Below are 20810 nucleotides of genomic sequence, written 5' to 3' on the forward strand. Positions count from 1 at the left end.
AAAGAATTAACCACCCCAGAATTCAGGAAATTTTACTTAATTTTGAGTAAAATTTGTTCAGTCTACTTACTCAATTCATATTGGCTCATTTCTAGTATTTGTCTAAAGTGGGAGAGTAGAAAGATACTCAGCATACACTTTAGATCATGTATAACATACCAGCTATTTATTTTCTCCATACAAAAAAGTCCCCAACAGATTTAGTAGCACATGTAACTAGAAAAAAAATTACAGATGCAGAGAAATAACATAAGTACTGTTTTGTTCTCACTGAAAGTTGGACCTTAAAACCATCAAAACATTAAGCAGTTTGGAAGGCTACAACTTTGACATTCCACATTTTGCCTCGGTTCTGCACTGTCCAAATAATTCCCTCCAAATCTGTATGAGAATTTGGGTTTATCCTTTTGTGGGTGCTTACCTTCTCCAACTAGCATTGTGGTGGGTGGAGAAAGGGCAGTTCTCATAGGCAAACACCGAGGGAAGACCCAAGATCTTTCAAACTCTTAAACTTACAAGGCTACCTCTCTGACTGAACTTGTCCATCTCAGGATTATTGCCCATTCTTCTATAATTGGGCAAAGAAACAAAGCAGAAAAAGTAACCAGAGGCATCCCAGACTCAACTTTGCCTATCTGAGCTCGTATTCTAGATGTAAGAAGTCATATGCGAGGAGAAGGCTATCCCTCTCCCCCTCCTCATGGATAGCTTCACCCCGGTGGTACAGAGTGGTGACCAGGAGTTTGAAAGATCTGAGCTCAAATACAGTCTCAGATAACTCTGTGACCCTGGGCAACTTACTTAACCTGTCTTGGACTTGGTTTCCTTAACTGTAAAATGTAATAATAGCACTTAACTCTTAGAGTTATTATTATTATTATTATTATTATTATTGCAGAGGCAATTGGGGTTAAGTGACTTGCCCAGGGTCACACAGCTAGGAAGTTAAAGTGTCTGAAGCCATATTTGAACTTAGGTCCTCCTGACTTCAGGGCTAGTGTGCCACCTAGCTGCCTTGTCTCATAGAGTTATTGTGAAGGTAAAATGTGGTCATTTTTGTAAATGTTTGCAAATCTCAAAATGTTACATGTCAGCTATTAGATAAATTATTCTCACTGAAGAGTCAACAAATGAGCAACAAAATAACAGGGTCACTGAATGAACCACTTCTTCAGGCTCAGTGGTTATTCCTATCTGATACAACTTTAATACATCTTTCCTCTCTCTCCTGACCCTCATCATGGGGTGGGAGACCAAGAAACCACTTGGGGGGGTTGTTATCCCAAAGTGACAAGTCTTTCCAATGAGAACACGTTTTCCAAAAGTGGCCAAGATAACTCAGTGAACACTTCATGGAATGACCGCTATCAACCCAGTGCCACATATGTTTGATGAACTACATTTCCATAACAGATAAATCAAGATCCACTGAGGTAGAGTTTAATAAAAGAAATAATGATTTGCATTTTCCTCACAGCAAATTTGTTAGGTAAGCAGTGCAATTATTAAGATGATGATTATAATTCTCCATATTATAGCTGATGATACTGACATTCTGAATAGATTTCTGCCTATGATAACGCAACCAGTGTCTACACCGGGATTTGAAACCAGCTGCTGTTACTTGATTCTAGGTCCAGCAGCATATCTATTGTGTTCCATTTGCTCTCTAGATATTACATTTATGACATAAGCAAGGTGCAGATCTTACTGATTTCTTTTGTTTTGTCAATATGCATAGATGTTAGTCTCTTGGGAACTCTGAAGAACAATAATGTATAAATTAAGAGATCAACCAAATCAAGTGGGACCCAGAGGTCAGAGGGGAGGAGCAAGGAGAAGAGATAGTGCCTTGTTAATAGATCATTCCTTCAGCAAAATCTAACTTTTAAAAGAGTCAATAAAAATACTGAAGTAGAAAGATACTTCTATTCTGGAAATATCAAGGTATTTAGTCTCAGAGTTAAGAAGAGGGAAGCTCTGATTTTGAATTTGAAAATATTGAGTTCCAGAAGATTATTGCCCATTCTAACTGAATCTAACTACAAATACTGAAAAAAGGATTTCTCAGTGGACAAAAGGAAGTTTCATTAGGCCACTTTCTACATTGGGGAAAAATGGATTCTACAAGTAAAATGGAGTGATCTATGGAAATGGATGAAGCATGATGGCTTCATCGTGACCAACCTTCTCACTAGATGAATCTTGGTGGCAGGAGGAAGATAATTACAAAGACTGTCAGACATGGAAGTAATGTATTCCCTCTGTAACTTTTGTTTCTTAATAATGTGTCTTCTATTGCAACCTCATTGTTTAAAAACATTCAGATTTTGTTTATGGAATTGTGTGTGTGTGTGTGTGTGTGTGTGTTTGTGTTTCTACTAGAACACACTGTGTAAATTCAGTATTGTGTTTTCTCATAAACATCAAATCTACTACTTTTTAAAGCATTGTCATATTGGAAAAGAAGCCAGGTGGTTCTAAATTGCTCCCATGTTTTGTGAGGTTTTACTAGGACAAGTACCCCTACAATTAGTTGGGCAGAGCTTTCTACTTATTTGATGTTCCCTAAAATACTTTGTAAATGTAAGCATCTATATGTACTCTGTAAGTACTCATAGATTGTCCTTTTTTTTCTCCATTCTTCCAATTCCAGTAGATTTTGGTGAAGTTAACTGATGATCACTTTTTGGATAATGAATAAATGTCCCGAACTAGTGTATTTTCTCCATACTATTCCTAACATTTCTCTGGAAGGCTTCTTCCTTGTCATTCAACTCTAAACATCTTCACTTGGTGGTTCTTAATCCCAGCTTCTGTGCCAAATCAGTTTCCTTATTATCCCCCAATTTTCTAGCCTCTTATTAGCTTTTGAAATTCCCTTCTCAGTACCTTCCCTACGCATCTGTTGCCTTAGATATTCCGGAGTCTCTAAATGATGTCTCTCCCTACAAATATGTGCCATCATTGCTATGCTTCTCACCACTTGGACCAGTACACTCTCTCTGAATGAGATATTTGCATTGTATCTCTGGCATCTGTGCTCCTGTCTCTGAGGAAACTGGTCCATTCATTTGGGGAACTTCTGCCCTGGAGCCCAGACATATTAATATGGGACTGAATGAATACAGACTTACCTATATGGCTCTATCTAGGCAGCCCTAAACCAGACCACAGTTCATATTTCACATCTGATCCTGCCACCCACCCAGATTACTTGGCCATCTGCTTGCTATGGTGTATTTATCTCATACCTTTCTTTACCCTCATCCATCTCTGGCAGTGGGCATTATGACAAAATTACTAAGACTGTTGTGTCTGGAAGGGGCGTGCCAATCAGCTTCCCCTGTGGATCTTCTTACAATCCGTGAGACTCCCCAGATGTTCATTTTCCTGGTCAACCTATCTTATATGTATCATCTTCTCCTGTAATAATTCTAAGTTCCTTGAGAGTGGCAACACTCTCTTACTTTTTTGTATTTGTGTTCACGGTATTTATCAAAGTGCCTGGCACACAGTAAAAGCTTAATGCGTGCTTCTTCACTCATTCATTCATTTAAAATATACGTTAATGTAATTTGGTGCACTTTATTGAGTTCTGATCATTTCTCCAACTGTTCATCTTCTGCCCCAGATGTTGGTACTAAGCTTCAATGATCTTTATGGTGGTTTTTTTGCTTATGCTCACTGCGCAAGAATGCAATAAGAAGTGACCGAGTGGCTCCTGAGATGATGTTTCTTGTTGTTTGGAGGATAAAACCAAACTTCACCCCTGTTATTTCTCTCTCCAAGGAGATATACCATGTGCCATCCTTTCATTTAGCATCAAATTCCTCTAATTTAGTTTCTTTGAGATTGAGATTGAGGCAATTTAGTTTGTACTGTATTCTAACTTGGTCACTGGGCCAGAATCTTACACTGAGAGGCCTTGCTGGGATGAGCTAATCGCCATCACTCATCACAATTGTGTGGGATTCTGCCCTCTTTTCAGCTATAGAGGAAGCTAAGGCACCTCATCTTTTAGGTCCTATCTCTGGCACTTACTGAGGGCCATGTGACCTAAAGCAAGTCACTGAGTTACTGAGTGTTTTAGGTTGTTCCTTTAAGATTGTAAATCACAGATCAGATGTCAGCCTGCATTGGTAAAGGAGCTGCCTGTATGGATTAATTCCCAAGTCCAGTCCCTATCCCGGGCCTGCTTTGTTTCATGATTTGCCATGGCCAAAGAATTTGTCATCAGGAATACAGCCTATTAGCAATGGGCCTCTCTGTACTGGCACAGGCCGGTATTTGAAAAGCAGACATAATTGCTGGAGTGTTAGTCAAGGCTTTCTAGCGTGGTAGAACCTTCCAGCTTTTGTATTCTGCTGACATAGCTCTCCAGAAGCTAAGTCCACCCCATCTCCCCCTCCACACACCATGGTGAGGCTGTGGAGGAGGAGGAAGGCTTTTGTGGGAGTAGCTGTTATACAGGTACATAATTCAGACATTTTCTTTTCTTTCTTTCCCCTACCCTTTCTGCAAATAGTCATCACTTAAGAGAAAAAGAATTTGATTATCTGCTTTTTACTAAATTCTGAATATAAATATAGCACATAAAAAGAAGGAAAATGGCTCAGTACAGTGCTTCTAAACCAAGGCAATAGTAGCAAATGATTACTTCTCTTTGAAAAGACTAGTTTTTAACAAAGTAAGCAAGAATCATTTCCTTTGGTAGAGTGTTGATTCCCCAGCATGCTCTCAGTAAGTAATTAGAATGGCCCACTGAATGGCAGCATCAGCTTGTTTATTTTCATTATTTTATCATTTTAAAAACCCTCTAGGTGATGAGACATGCAGTATAGAACATAATTACCATTATTAGCATACTAATTGGACACAAAAATAGGCCAACTACAAGGTAGCCAACTGAATAATTTCACATTAATCAAACACCATAGTGAATAAGCCCATTGTTAAATTGACAGCCACCATAATTGGCAATATTTTGCAGGGAAATATCAGAATTTCCTTGTAATGCCTCTCCAGTACCATATCATTTGGTAATTTTACATGTTCCCATCTTCAGATTTGTACACCTAGTTCAAGTTCAAGAAAACATCACAATAAGAACGTTGTCTTTAAAAAAACAACAACTGTTTAAACATATAAAGAGGGGCTTCTTGGCATCCAACAAGAGATATGACATGCTAAGCCAAGGAGTTGCCAATCAAGTCACTTGTTGATGCTGCTTTCTATTCATTTTTTTTATGAGTATTTCTCCTATGTTCAATAATAGAGATAAGGATTCATTTTCGGGAAATTAGCTTAGCAGTTAGGAATTCTATGAAAAAAATAAAAGAACCCCAGTTAAAAAATAAACCAACATCATCTTCTACATTCTAGAAGGTATAGTGAAAGAATGGCTGCCTCTAGAGTTGGAAGCTGTGTGCTCAACATAGTTCTGTCATTTACTTTCTGTGGAATATAGAAGATAAGTCATTTTTCTTGGATCTTAACTTTCTCAGTTGTAAAACAAGATAAACTAGGTGATCTCAGTTTTTCCTTTCAGTTGGCTATCCATGATCCTATAATCAAAAGTTCACTGAGTGAGAGCTATGGGGAGTTAAGGGACCTGAGTTCACTTACCTACTTGTGTACTTACTGGCTGGGTGACCATGGGAAATGGTTAGCCTAGAGGAGAGAAGACTTAATGGACCACGAGAGCTATTTTCAATTATTTAAAGGCCACCTGGAAGATGGATTGACTCTGTTCTACTTGGTTCCAGAGGATGGAATCAGGGGCAATGGGGCAGAAATGGCAAAGACAGGTTTAGGTTGGATGCCAGCAAAGAGCTGTCCAAAAGCAGAATGGGCTGCTTCAAGGATAGTGACTTCCCCATTAATGAAAGTCTTCAAGTGGAATACTGTAGATCAGGATTTCTTAAACTTTTCCTATGCGTGACCTCTTTTCACCTAAGAAATTTTTACACGACCCCGGATATATAGGTATATAAAATAAGTATACAAATCAAACATTAACTAATAATAAATCACAATTTAATTCTCACATTCAGTTACAAGACCCCATATGGAGTGATGATCCACAATTTAAGAAGTTTTGCTATAGAGGAGGAGATTTCTTTTCAAAGTATAATTTAGACTAAATGACTTCAGATATTCCTTCTAATCCTGATATTCTCTGCTGCTATGATTCCAAATTGCTTCCCTTCTCTTAGTTTCCCTATTTGGAAAATTGAGCTGGTAAATTTTTTAAAAGCTTAGTACCAGACCTCAAACTATTCTAAAAAGAAGTAATCATTAAAATGATGAAAAGGAAAGGTGGCTTCAAGACCATTCAAGAGCACCAACATTCTGAGTCCAACAGAGACTCCATAAAGGGAGAAATTTATTTCTAGTAACTAGAAGCTAAGCGTTACTACTTTTGATAATTGTGTTCTTTAAATTTGAGCTCACTCTCCCTAAAGACCTTGCTTAGTAAACACTTTTTATTTTTTTAATTTTAATAGCTTTTTAAAAATTTTTCCAAACACGTGCAAAGATAGTTTTCAAGATTCACCTTTGCAAAACCTTGTATTCCAAATTTTTCTCCCTCTCCTCCCTTCTCCCCGCTTCTCCAAGACAGTAAGCAATCCAATATAGGTTAAACACATGCAATTCTTCTAAACCTATTTCCAAATCCATTATGCTGTGCCAAAAAAATGAGATCCAAAAGGAAAGAAACATGAGACAGAGAAAAAACAAGCAAACAACAACAATAACAAAAAGGTAAACATGCTATGCTTTGAGCCACATTCAGTCTCCATGGTTCTCTCTCTGGCTAGGGATGGCATTTTCCAAGTTTTAAAATGGCCTAGAATCACCTCATTGTTGAAAAGAGTCAAGTCCATCCCAGTTGATCATCACATGATCTTGTTACTGTGTACAGTGTTCTCTTTGTCCTGCTCACTTAGGATCAGTTCATCCAAGTCTTTCCAGGCTTTTCTGAAATTACCCTGCTCGTGATTTCTCATAGAATAGTAATATTCCATTACCTTCACATATCATAACTTATTCAGGCATTCACCAACTGATGGGCATCCACTCAGTTTCCAGTTCCATGTCACTACAAGAGGGGCTGCTACAAATATTTTTGCACGTGTGGCTCTTTTACCTTTTATCATCTCTTTGGGATACAGATCCAATAGAGACATTGTTGGACCAAAGGTATGCAGTTTGACAGCCCTTTGGGCATAGTTCCAAATTGATCTCCAGAATGGTTGGATCAGTTTACAACTCCACCAACAGTGCTTTACATTAGTGTCCCAGTTTTCCCACATCTCTTCCAATATTCATCACTATATTTTCCTGACATCTTAGCCAATCTGAGGGGTGTGAAGTGGTACCTTAGAGTTGTCTTGACATGCATTTCTCTAATCAATAGTGATTTAGAGCATTTTTCATATGACTTTAATTTACTGGTTTTAATTTCTCCATCTGAAAATTGTTCATATCTTTTGACCATTTATCAGTTGGGGAATGGCTTGTATTCTTATAAATTTGAATATATATATATATATATATAGATAGATATATATGTATATATATTTATATAAAATCATCTCTCTATGTATGTAAACATAATTTTTAAAAGCTCAATGGATAGAGTATCAAGCCAGAAGTCAAGAAGACTCATTTTCTTGACTTCAAATCTGGCTTGATATTTAATAGTTGTGTGACCCTTCACCCTATTTGCCTCAGTTTTCTCTCATGTAAAATGAACTAGAGAATGAAATGGTAAACTATTTCAGTACCTTTGCTAAGGAAATTTCAGTTGGGGTTACAAAGAATCAGACATGGCTGAAAATGACTGAACAACAGTAATAGGCCACCTTCTGGGTACCTGACTAGCCAGTGTAAGTTGGGAAAGGTAGGTCATGAGTGGTAGTTCCCCATATAATTATGCCATATATAATAAGATGGGATGTTGTCTAATACCTACCACCTGTACTTAATCATCTGGTATAATTTATAGGAGGTATAAATTCCTTAACTTGGAAGAAAATATTGCAGATTGAGGACAGTAGGAAAAGCCTACATTTCCCAGAAATGCTATAGGTCAAAGGTATATGAAAGAAAGAACAAAGAATGTATTACTAAAAGAAAAAAAAAGAGCTATAAGAAGGAGGAAAAACACTCACCCCGAGAACTGCAGACAGAAGTGGCAGTTCCATCTGGGTAAAGGTATTGGTTGCGTATTGGCCAAGATACATGAGCTGATAGAGTGGCAGAAGAATTCGTAATTGACATTGAGTTTCTGGGTCAATCCAATAAATTCATGAACTATTCTGAGTTCTTAGACCAAATGGAATGAATAGGGGAGATACTTGAAATAGTAACTAAAGAGGGAAAATCAGCCTGGTGTTAATCAAAGCAGTTCTACCCATGCTGTAGAGATATCCCTACTGATGCTTTGAGTTTGTTTCTTGCAGTTAGACTCCTGTTTAAGTTCTGTTTGTACCTTTTTCTGTTCCATAATAAGCATTTTTGTGTTCAAAATGTTTGTTGGTTGACTTTATTGTGAACAGTTAGCGGAGTCAAATACACTAGAAATGATAAAGAAGAATATAGAACAAAATTTCACTCATGAAATTCATAGATGTTGGAAACACTGACACACTTGGGGAGGCAGTATAATGCCATGGATGCAGCAATTAATTTGGAATCAGGTATCTGCCAAGGCTCTGTCTTGATGCCTCTTTTCTTTTCCCTAGGGATTATATCACTTAGTGATCTCACCAGCTCTCACCATTCCGTTATCATCTGTATGGAACTAATTCTCATATACCATAATTTACCAAACCATTCTCCAATTGATGGGCATCCATTCATTTTCCAGTTTCTAGCCACTACAAAAAGGGCTGCCACAAACATTTTGGCGCATACAGGTCCCTTTCCCTTCTTTATTATCTCTTTGGGATATAAGCCCAGTAATAACACTGCTGGATCAAAGGGTATGCACAGTTTGATAACTTTTTGGGCATAGTTCCAAATTGCTCTCCAGAATGGCTGGATTCTTTCACAACTCCACCAACAATGTATCAGTGTCCCAGTTTTCCCACAGCCCCTCCAACATTCATCATTATTTGTTCCTGTCATCTTAGCCAATCTGACAGGTGTGTAGTGGTATCTCAGAGTTGTCTTAATTTGCATTTCTCTGATCAGTAGTGATTTGGAACACTCTTTCATATGAGTGGAAATAGTTTCAATTTCATCATCTGAGAATTGTCTGTTCATATCCTTTGACCATTTATCAATTGGAGAATGGTTTGGTTTCCTATAAATTAGAGTCAATTCTCTGTATATTTTGGAAATGAGGCCTTTATCAGAACCTTTAACTGTAAAAATGTTTTCCCAGTTTGTTACTTCCCTTTTAATCTTGTTTGCATTAGTTTCGTTTGTACAAAAGCTTTTTAATTTGATGTAATCAAAATTTTCTATTTTGTGATCAATAATGATCTCTACTTCTCCTTTGGTCACAAATTCCTTCCTCCTCCACAAGTCTGAGAGTAAACCATCCTATGTTTGTATGGAACTAATTCTCAAAAATGTTTATAATGATTTAATCTCTCTCCTGGCCTCTGGTCTCTTATCTCCAACTACATTTTGGACCTTGAAAATTGTATGTTTTGCAGACATTTTGAATTTGGCCTGCACAAAACTGAATTCTACATCTTTTCCCCCCAAATCTTCTCTTCTTCCAAACTTTCCTTTTACCATTAAGAGAACACCCATCTTTCCAGTCACCCATGCTCATCATGTTGGTATCATCCTTGAATCTTGGTGTTTACTCATCCCATCTAATCACTTGTCCATTTCCGTCCTTTCTACCTTCTCATCTCTTGTTACCTAGACCAGCTGTCACTCTGGTATCACTTCATGCCTAGTCTGTCCTCTCTGTTTATCCTGTATTCAGCTGCCAACATGATCTTTCCAAAATTCTAACTCCCTCATTTATCACCTCCATTCAGTAAACTCCCATAACTCTCTGTTACTTCTAGGATCAAATATAAAGGCCTCTGTTTGGCTTCTAAAGTATTTTACAATATGGTCCCTTCCTACCTCTTCAATCTTCTTCCACTTTCTTCCCTCAGTACACTCTGTGTTCCAGTGACACTGGCCTTCTTGTTGTGCCTGAGTATTTTATCCATCCCTGGAATATTCTGTCCTTGGATCTGCCTTGTGGTTTCTCTGACTTTCAAAACTCAGTTTAAATTCTCCTTTCATCTTGATAAAAGCTTGTTGACTTGACTTGACTTGACGCTTTGAACTTAAATCTTTGCTTACCGACCTGTAGGTCAATTAGGGAAAGGGGAAGATGCAGGTCAAGTGATTTTTTTGTAGTCACCATAGACCCATGTGTGGCCTGGAAGAGTGGGTTCTCTGGGTGGGGAAAGGCACTGGAAGGATTCTGAGATATCATAGCAATGTGTTTGATGGAATGGAAGGTAATTAATGATAGACTTCATCAGAGCATGGATTTAAAGTTGTGCTGGCAGACTTAGACCCTGCTCCCTGGGCCTGGTCATATTGGTTTGTGATAATTTCATCTTCCCCCAACGTTAGGCAGTCTCTAGTTTGTTAGGGGGGCTGGGTCCATCAGCTCCAGAAGTAGAGTCAAGAATTGGATTCAAGCATATCTCCTGGGCAGGGCCAGGAAGCTATGAACTTGAAGGGCGCACTTGGCAGAGAAGGGGGAAGCCCCTTGAGCACAGGGATGTCTCTGTCTTTCCTGCTCTGTCCCAACGTCTGGTACGTAGTGGGCATTCACAAAATTCAATTAGTAGGCATTCAACCGAGCTCCGATGTTTGTTCTTTATGGTCGTATCTAATAAGGAGAATGCCATTAAGATGGCTTTCCAAAACCCGACCCAGCTCTACTTAGTGGGGAGCAAAGCTCTCCGAACCAGTGTTTTTCCTTTAGCAGCTGGGCCGGCTTGTGGAAAATGTTGTTAGGAAGACAATCAAGTGAGTAAAACGAACCTGGTGTGAGACTTTAGGCAAGTTCCTTCCTCTGCGAGCCTTCATGTACCATTTTTTTGTCAAGTGAGGGAGGTCGGATGAGGTGGTCTCCAGGTCTTTTCAGGTCCCTTGGCTCTGGGATTCTGATTGTGAGCCCTTCGCACTCTCAGAGACTCTATCAGTGGGAAGGAGCTTTGGGAGGGTGGAAAGAGGCTGTAGTCCACGAGAAACCGAAGTCCTAACCAATTTCTGGAGCTGAATTTGGAGATGAGGGAGTGGAGTGGCGCCATGCGGGACTGGGAAAGGAGCCACTAGAGCTGGTACACAAGCTCTTTGCCCATTTGGAGAGAAGCATTAGATGGCAGGTCTGTGTATTTGGAGGAAAGAGATTTTAGAGAAGTGTGTGAATAGAAAAACCCATGAGCATTTGTTCCCAGTGTAAAATGCTTTGGCCAGCTTCTCTCTCTCTCTCTCTCTCTCTCTCTCTCTCTCTCTCTCTCTCTCTCTCTCTCTCTCTCTCTCTCTTGTCTCTGTCTCTGTCTCTGTCTCTGTCTCTGTCTCTGTCTCTGTCTCTCTCTTTCTCTCTCTCTCTCTCTCTCTCTCTCTCTCTCTCTCTCTCTCTCTCTCTCTCTCTCTCTCTCTCTCTCTCTCTCTCTCTCTCTCTTTTTTTTTTTCAGGCTTTTTCTATTCTTCTGATTACATTAGGGAGAAAGTCTCAATTAAGTGCTAATGGTCTCCTGCACCTCTTTTCACACCTGCTAATCTCCCTTTTAACAAGGAGGTCATTGGTAAGCAGCAGCTGTAGCAGCCTTTGGAGAGGTAGGGACCAGGAGGTAGCAGAGAGGCTGAATTGGGGAATCCACTTGGGGAGGGTTTCCTATATCACTTAGCACCTCCTTCGTGGGGAGAGGACACATGAGCTGATTTTTGAAAAGGCCTGCCTTGTATGTAAGAAACCTCAGTAACAAAGGAAGGCTGAATGTGCGAGCAGTAGGGAAAACCATCATGAAAAGAGCCTGCTAGGGCTTGGCTGTGATGGCCAGGTCCAGCTGAATAAAAAATGGTCCCAGCTCAAATGAGCCCCACCAAGCAGGGAAGTGACCATCTTCTTGCTAGGACATTAGCTTGAGCCTGCTTTTTTGGGGGAGCTCGAGGTTGCAGCTAGGTCCATGCTCAGATTCCTTCATCTGGCTGGAGGAAGGCAGTATTTATGAGGGACTGGGCGTTTGTCACATGGTCTCTTTCTCCATAATGGAAAAAAAAATACAGTGTGCCTCTCAGATGTTATGGGGAGGGGTCCGGAAGACAGACGGGTTAGCTCTCCCCAACATTAGGAGCGGGCTTTTGTGTCCCCAAAGGAATCTTTTCTAAGCAGAGTCGAGCAAATGGTTGAGGAGGGGAATGGTTGGACACTTTTTTTTTCAAGGTTTATTTTGACTTTTTACAAACCAAAGAATTTTTACCAAAAAAGAGCTCTTTTGTGATTGTTTCCTAGATGGAAAGCAAAGCAAAAGGGAGAAAGACAACTTGTATTTCTGTCCTGTCAAGCCCCCAATCCTTTCCCAAGCTGACCGGTTTTCTTGGGGATTCCTATACTGATTGCCATTTGTTTCCCTTCACTCCTGGGAAAGCAGAGACAGTGGGTGCCGATGCTTGTGGACAGTTATAATGGAAGATGAATTCTGTAGTGCTGGGGCCTGGCCTAAACGGCCCGCAAGGTAATGAAGAGAAGCTGCATTTGCTCACCAGAAGCTCAGAGACACCATAAACATTTGAAGAGCCTGCTCCCCTATGCTTGCTTCCGCCTGAAGATAAATATGGTATACATATTTCTCAGTATGGCAGCTTTCAAGAGCCTAATGCTAATTTGCAGAGACCAGATTCCCCAGCCTGCAGTGTAGCTGTTGTTACTGATTCGGTAAAGGCTGTGATTCGTATAATACCGAAGCCCCCTAGTTTGAGAAGGATGGCAGCTAAAACCATGGAGCCCACGATAGGGGCCTCCACATGTGCTTTTGGAAGTCACAGGTGAAGGCCGTATAGTGGTAGTTTTACTATGAATGCTGTTCTGCATGCATATCAGAGTAAGGTGGTTGATATTGCAGGACCTAGGGTTGGTGAAGCTAGCAACATAGTTAGTATATAGGCTGCTGGTGGGGAGCTTTGGTTAAAATCCGACCTGAGCATCGTGGGCCTTGTGGGCCCCATAGTTCCGTGTAGCACATACTCTGGACTCCCTGTCGCATCCCTCCACTCTTACTGGTAGGCTGCACTCCCCGAGGTGTGCTGCTACCTCTCTCTCCCTGCAGACCAGAGATGTCAGGTGAACTTCCTATCTGAAAGAAGGCCTTTCAGGTCAACCGAGTAGGGGCCAGGTAGAAAGGTGGAAAATCAGCATATTGCTGCTTCTATTAGGGACACTGTGATGACCAAGTGGCTCAGCTGAGCTTTTTTGCTGTTATTGTTTTTTACAGGGAGCTGAAACGATATGCTTCTAAAGATCTGACAAAAGGGAAAAATATGGATGCTTCTTCCTTTGGGCAACAAGGTGCCAAGTCAGAGGCAAGGAGAAACGGTAATAACTCATATTTATGTTATGTTTTGTGATCGTCAGACATTTACACATAGATTTTTATTTCAGCCTCCCGGTAACTGTGAGCATGGGCTGTAAGTAATATTCCTGTTGTACAAATAAACAAACTGAGGCTTAGAAGATTTAAATACTTCCCCAAGATCGTTCAGTTAGATCATAGAGGTTAGATCTGGAAAGAAAACAGTTTGTCCAGCCCTTTGTTCGGAAGGGAGAAAACTGAATCTGGGAGAGATTAAAGGATATCCTCATGTTAGAAAAGGTATTGAGCAACCAAGCAGAGATGTGAACCCAGAGCCTTGAAATCCAGATCCATTGTTCTTTCCACCGAATCGAGAAGCCTTATTAACTAATGGAAGTGGGAGTTCAAGGTAGGCCTTTTGACCTTTGTCTCAGGCTGACCTCCATGCTTCTCTGCTTTCTCCTTAGCCCATTCCCCTCTAAGGAAAACTAGGTCTATATGTTGGAATTGGGGGAGTAGTAGTATCCAGCATGAGGAGTAGTGGACAGCATGGTAGGTACAATAGGAAAAGTGTTAGATTTGAATTTAGGATTTTGTTTGAATCCTGGCTCTGCCTCTTGTGCTTGTGACACAGGGCAAGCATTTGACCTTTCTGAGCCTCAGTTTCTTCCACTGTAAACTGAGACTAGGTGACCTCTCAGGTCTCTTTTGGTCTCAACTGTCTTTGGAGAGCTATTTCTTGTTTGCTGCTCCTGTTCCTTAGACCCAGTTGGTTGGTGGGTTAGTATTCATTCTTAAAGAGGTTGTTCCAAAGTTTTCAATGATATCCTTTGACTATTTACCAGCAGACAGCATGGCTCTTGCCTATACCTATACATCTTGATATTTTAAAAATTAACTTGTGTACACCAATAACCATTAGTTCAATATCCTCTTGAGCAACTGCTGTGTATACAGTCCCATAATGTCTTGTTCCAGAAAAATGCATGTCTCCAGTCTGTGACTATTGAATCTAATGGTGGAAATTGAAGGCAGTATGGCAGGAAGAGGTGGTGGAGTGAATACTTTAGGGTCAGACAGTGGCTATCTACCTCACCTATTTAAAAGAACAGACCTACATGGGAACATTCAGAAAAGAGGCCAGGATAGCTTATGGGAAAAAGACAGTTGTTTTAAGTCAAGTTAAAATCTTTGTCCTAAGGAAGAAATATGTGAAACAAGACTCTACAAGGTTCACTGGGACACTGAAAGGCCAAATCCACATGGGAGAGTTTGGGATGCAAAAGGGTGATGACATTGAAATTGGCTCTTGGTTTTGCTCTGGTTAATTCCTCTACAGTAACTTCCTAATTAGTCTGTGTCTAGTCTGTCCCTTCTCCAATCCATTTTCTACACACTTGCCAAGTCACTGTTCTTAAAACATAGATTTGACCATGTTACTCCCCTCCCACCCCAATTCCTTTATCTTCCATGGTACCCTATTGTCTCTAGGAGAAAATATAACCTTTTTTAGACTGGCATTGTGTGAAGTTCTGTCATCTCTCAGTTATAATCCTTCTCTGGGAGGAGATCTCTTTTCTGTAAATCCTTTTCTCTGGGAGCAGGTTTCTTGGGAAGCTTCTGGAGCCTCCAGTCAGCACGAAGGTAGATGGGGGAATGAATCAGACTCTGCCTCCAAGAGTGTGGGATTATGGGTTTCCCGGAAGTCAATCCTAGTTGCGAATCTCCATGAGCAGGCTTTTCCTTTAGTTCTTGTGAATCTGCTCTTGTCCAAGTGTCCCCAGTCAGCACCACAGTAGAATCTCGAATCCTCTTCTTCCTGAATCCTGGCTCCTTTTATCCTCCCAGAGAATGGGCTTGTGGGTACTCCCAGGGCTTGTGGGAACTCCTTTACAACCAATGAGCTAGCTCCTTTTAAAGGTGTAAACTCCTTTAAAGGTTTGAACTAAAGGTGTGAACTCTGAGCTAGAGAATTGTTAAGTACCAACTTCGTACCTAGTAAAGAACCTAATAGTATTGAAAGTCCTCAACAATCTGGCTAGGCCTTACCAATTTTCCTAACCTTATTTCAGATTGTTCTCCCTAAGATATTCTTTGCCCTAGTCCAGCTGTCCTATTCCATGTCCTTACACAAGTGATTCCCTAGATCCAAAGCACACCTACTGTTTTCCTCTTAAACCATCCCCTCCAGCTTCTTTCGAAGTGCAGTTTGGGTACCCTGTGTATACTAGGGCTTTCCTGGTCCATCTGTATCTTTCAGCCCTGACCCCATTTCTTTGGGCTGAAATCATTCTTTCCCCCTTGAGATAACTTTGGTTGTTTTGTGTTTACTTATCTATGCATGTATCCTATGTCCTTAAGTATTTGTAAGCTTGAGGGGAAAGAACTATTTCATTTTTGTCTTTGTTTGCCAGCACCTGACAAAATTTTGGCTTGCGATAGACATTTAATAAATAATAATTGAATTATACCCTAAGCTATTTTACAAACTTGGACTTTGTGGAGTGTTCGGGATGCTGCATTGTGATATGATAGGTACAGTTATGTGTCTTGGAGTCAAGAATCCTGGATTCAAGTCCCACCTTGATGTCCCACTTATTAGTTATATGATAATAGGCAGATATTTCAACTTGCATGAATAACAATCTCCTCATCTTGAAAAAGGGATGATAAGCTCATGAACCCCACCTGACCAAGTTGTAAGGTCCTAAAGAATTCATGCTTGTCAAGTATTTGCAAGCCTTAATAAGCCTATGCGTTTTGTCACTGTCCATATTCCTTTCTGACCAATAATGCCCCACGTGGGGGACATTCTGTCTGAGTGGGCCCAGCTTTGCTCCATGCAGGTGAGCAGAGTGTCCATGTGTGTTTGGTTCACTTGTGAGTGTTCTTCCCCTCTACTTCCTCCATCAGTATGCTTGGCTGCTTTTGGTTGGGATAGCTGTCTCTTTCCTTTCTGGGACACAAATGTCCTTCATTCTTTTCCTTCCCTCCTCAAAAGCCAGTTCTTTGGTAAAACTCAAGCTGCTTCCTGAATCTTTAAGTTTTTAAGGTCCCTTTGAGTTCGCCACTTGTGATCCTGTACCTTCATAATCAAGAAACCAAAAAGGGAACTTTCTCTCTGCTGTTCTTAAGATTCCTTTGTTGGATGTGTGTGTATTTAAAAGTATAAACCTCTAGTGAGAGAGTGTCCAACTTCTTTTCCTCAAGCAGCAATTACATTATCCTTTCCTGTATGGTGGTGTGAGATTTTATGAACAATTTTTTTTAAATCAGATGTTAAACATAGTATTGCAATAGAGGATTGAATACAAAGTCATTTTTAAGAGTGAGGGTTTTAGAAGATCCTAGTAGCTATTTTCATTATTTGGCTTTTTTTAAAATTTAGATTGCTTTTGGTATATGAAGAATAAAAAAGATCTCTGTGGTCTGTTTTCTCTGAATTTCATAAATGTTTACAGCAGCTAAGAGGACTAGAAAGAAAGAAGTCTTCCTTTCCTCCGTCTTGGGAGCACATTGTCCTCCAGCCAGGGGGACGGGCTCCAGTGGGGGAGGTGAGACCCAGCAACTGTAGAATCCGACAAACTGGGCAATGCGGCCCTCTTCCCCTGCCAACATGGTGAACCACTTTAGGGAACAACTGGGAGGGCGGGCAGCTGCTGTTATTTTCATCTCTCTGGCTTTGAGTTGATAGATTGACAAGTTTAGAACAGTTTTTGAGGGTGTGTTGAGACTCCTAAGCAAAGGAAAAGGAGTTTTAAGGACAGGAAGAATGCAAAGGAAAGGAAGAGAGAAAGGGAAAAGAAAGAGAGGGGGAAAAAGTAGGTGAGAGAAAGGAAACTAATTAGACCTTGTAATTTACCTGGGATCAATGAAGTATTCCTTATGATTGTTTGAAGCACAGGGTCCCTTGTGCTGACTGTATTGTATCCTGTGCCCTTTTTCCCCCCCTTAAAAACTTGGTAGTCTGTTTCCTGCTTACAAGCAAATGTTTGTTGGACTTTTTGGAAGGGGATGAGGGGGTGAAAAGAGATTCTATTAAATATTCTTGTCTGTTTTGAAACCGTCATGTTGTCCTGAAGTGTTCCAGCATTGCCAGAGAAAACCTTCACCCTTTTTATGCCAAAGAAAGCTCACTGAACTTTTGGTCCCTTTGGATGCAATCTTCTTGTTTTGCATCCTCCTTTATCGTACTACACTAAACAACGTGCCATCCTCCGTGTCTTTTTTGGTGGGGGTATTGGGAGACGGCCAGTAATGTTTTTGTGAAAGTGGGTGCTTCTGTGGACATGACAAAAGTTTGATTCATTGTGGTGTTTTTGGAATGGAAGGTTAGCTTTAATGCTGAGGCTGAAAGCTTCCTATCAGAATGCCATGTCAGATACCCAACAGCAAGGGTAGGAGGAGAGTCATTGATTCTGAGGGGAGATTGGTATCAGAAAGCAATAATCAAACCTGAAGATATCATTAAATCCTATTCTACTAATGAACTTGACTGGAATTCTTTTGGAGACAGTGTGAAGCAGCGGCATGAACCCTGGGCTTGGAGGCAGGAAACTAGGGTTCACGTTCTCATTCTGTTACTTCTTAGTTCTGTGACCCAGAACATGTCATTGGTTTCTTTGTGCCTGGCCCCTCATGTGTAAAATGGGGATCGTAAGGCCATTGCTCCAAAAGTCAGAAAGGATCCTTACTTCATGAGGTTGCTGTGCAGAGAGGGGTTGGTTACATAAATGCAAGTTTTCATTGGACATATCTGAGTGTGTGGGCGGGGGCGCACGTGCCTTATGTAGAATCCCTTCAGGGCACGTCTTGGCTGCTACCTCTTAGAGGAGAACTTTCTAGATGGCCGGGGCCTTAACACTCTCTCCCTCTAGAGATGTATTTGTGTTTACTTATCGCTGTACATATTATATCTCTTTGTAGAATGGAAGCTACTTGGGGGCAGGCACTATGCTGTTGTGTCTTTGTATACCCACTGCCTAGCCCATTACTTTGTATGCAGTAGGCATGTATGTTGGATGGGATTTGTTAAATAAACAATTTGATGGTTCCAACAGTTCCCATCACTGCAATGAGTGGCTGAGATCGGAGATATCAAAGCTCAGTAATGTTAATGCTCAGTAATGTTAATGCTATTTAAATAAGGAAAAGCCGAAATGGTACCTTCAAAGCTTGGGGTAAGCTTAGTAACCCAGTGACCAGAAGAAGGAACAAACAGCTGAATTGTTGTGTTCCAGCTATTGGCTAACCGAGATGACTTGAAGAGGAAACATATAAACATTTATATTGGAAGTAAAAACTATTAACAAAGGTATTTTATTTTGAAGCCAAAACACAAACTTGGCTGGGACTCCTATTTGTAAGCATCTCCTCTTCTGTTCTGAAGGCCATCTACTCCTGTATGCTTTGGCCTCTGTCCAGGGTCCCTGGAGGGAAAGCAATCTTCCAATTTACATATCAAAGCAAATGAATAGCCAAGCCCAGCAGACCTTAGAGGAAAGAGCAAAAGTGCCCTTTGAATTGGGGGTTTTGACAACTTTCCCTCAAAGCCAGGCCTATCTCCATCCTCTTCCCACAGCCCTCACCCTTACAGTAAAACACAGTACAGTGCAGTAACTTACAGAAGAAGCAGCTAAGATGAGCCCAGTAAGAACTGTAGAAATCATAGCAATGGCATGACTTGCAAAATATTTTATTATATATATATATATATATATATATATATATATATATATATATATATATATATATATATATATATATATATATATATATATATATATATATATATATATATATAATAGATTTTAATTTTCAAAATACATGCAAAATACATTCACCCTTGCAAAACCTTGTGCCAGATTTTCTCCCTCCCCTCCCCAGACAGCAAGTAATCCAATATAGATTAAACATGTACAATTTTTCTATATATAATTCCCCATTTATCATGCTACACAAGAAAAATCACACGAGAGGGGGAAAATGAGAGAAAAAATGAAGCAAACAATAAAGGTAAAAATATTTTTACCTTTCTCTGGGTGCAGATGGCTCTCTTCATCACAAAACCATTGGAACTGGTCTGAATTATCTCATTGTTGAAAAGAGCCACGTCCATCAGAATCGATCATTGCATAATCTTGTTGTTGTGTACGATGTTAGCTTGGTTCTATTTGCTTCACTCAGCATCAGTTCACATAAGTCTCTCCAGGCCTTTCTGAAATGACCCTGCTGATCATTTCTTACAGAACAATGATATTCCATAATATTCATATACTACAATTTATTCAGCCATTCTCCAATTGATGGGCAGCCACTCAGTTTTGGGGAAATATTTTAAAAGATGCTTTGGGCAAAGATACAGGGGAAATAAACTAGAATACAGGCCAATTGTAATAGTTTTAATATTTTCATGGCTACATTTAATAAATAAGAAGCGCCATGGAAGTGCATGATCACAACAATGTGCTGATTAGAAACTTTTGGGATGTCCAGTCCCAACAGGGAATTGAACTTGATGTAGACTATTGGAAATGACATTTTGCAGCCAGATTAGTGACATTTTAGCTGAATATAGTTTCTGATATGTTGGTAGGTTTCTCTGGGATTTCTTTTCCTGAGGTCTAGAGCCTCATACAGTCAGTAACAGATACTGAGCCTGGGTGGAGTTTCTAATGTTGGCCTCTTCCAGATGTTCTCAGTAAGGCTGGTTTGCACATATGGTGTTGAATGCCTCCTAAGAAGATATGAGAAATGAGCACAGCTTAAATATATGAATTAAAGAAGCATATCATCTCAACAAAACAGAGCATGAAGCATTCGGGTGGCTGCTGTCTCTTCCCAGAAATATGCAAGCATTAAAAAAAAAAACAACTTCCTGCAAGCACTCAAAATATTCCTTTTTCCAAAAGATTTGTAACAGATCAGCTATTGACTCTTTAGAAGTTTCCCCAAATCCCTCTTTGCCAGTTGTAATATTTAACTGGGAATGAAGATGAATCTCCCATTGTTTCCAGCAGTTCCTCAATTTTTGCTGCTTCATTGAAGTCAGAATAATGGACAGCTGTAACCATACTCATCCCCATCTTTGAACTCTGCAAATTTGCTAAGTCAATTGAACCTTGGAAACCCCATGCTAGAAAAGACAGTGATAGATGCAGAATAATAGAAAAGTCATACTTGCAAGAAGGTTTGGAACTTCTGAATTTAATAACGGCTGTGATATTTAGGAAAGAGAAATAAATGTACTGGAGTGAT

General features: G+C 40.1%; 1 long non-coding RNA gene across 4 annotated transcripts in view; it reads left to right on the forward strand.

Annotated features, from left to right (window-relative positions):
* The window catches only part of LOC141548256 (uncharacterized), a 416517-nt gene that overhangs the window by 340917 nt on the left and 54790 nt on the right, over window positions 1-20810 (forward strand). For all 4 annotated transcript variants that reach the window (XR_012483868.1, XR_012483867.1, XR_012483869.1 and 1 more), the window contains one exon: window positions 13476-13576. This is a non-coding gene — a long non-coding RNA (uncharacterized LOC141548256). The remainder of the gene's footprint in view (window positions 1-13475; window positions 13577-20810) is intronic.

The sequence above is a fragment of the Sminthopsis crassicaudata genome, chromosome X, assembly GCF_048593235.1.
Source record: "Sminthopsis crassicaudata isolate SCR6 chromosome X, ASM4859323v1, whole genome shotgun sequence".
Lineage (NCBI taxonomy): Eukaryota > Metazoa > Chordata > Mammalia > Dasyuromorphia > Dasyuridae > Sminthopsis > Sminthopsis crassicaudata.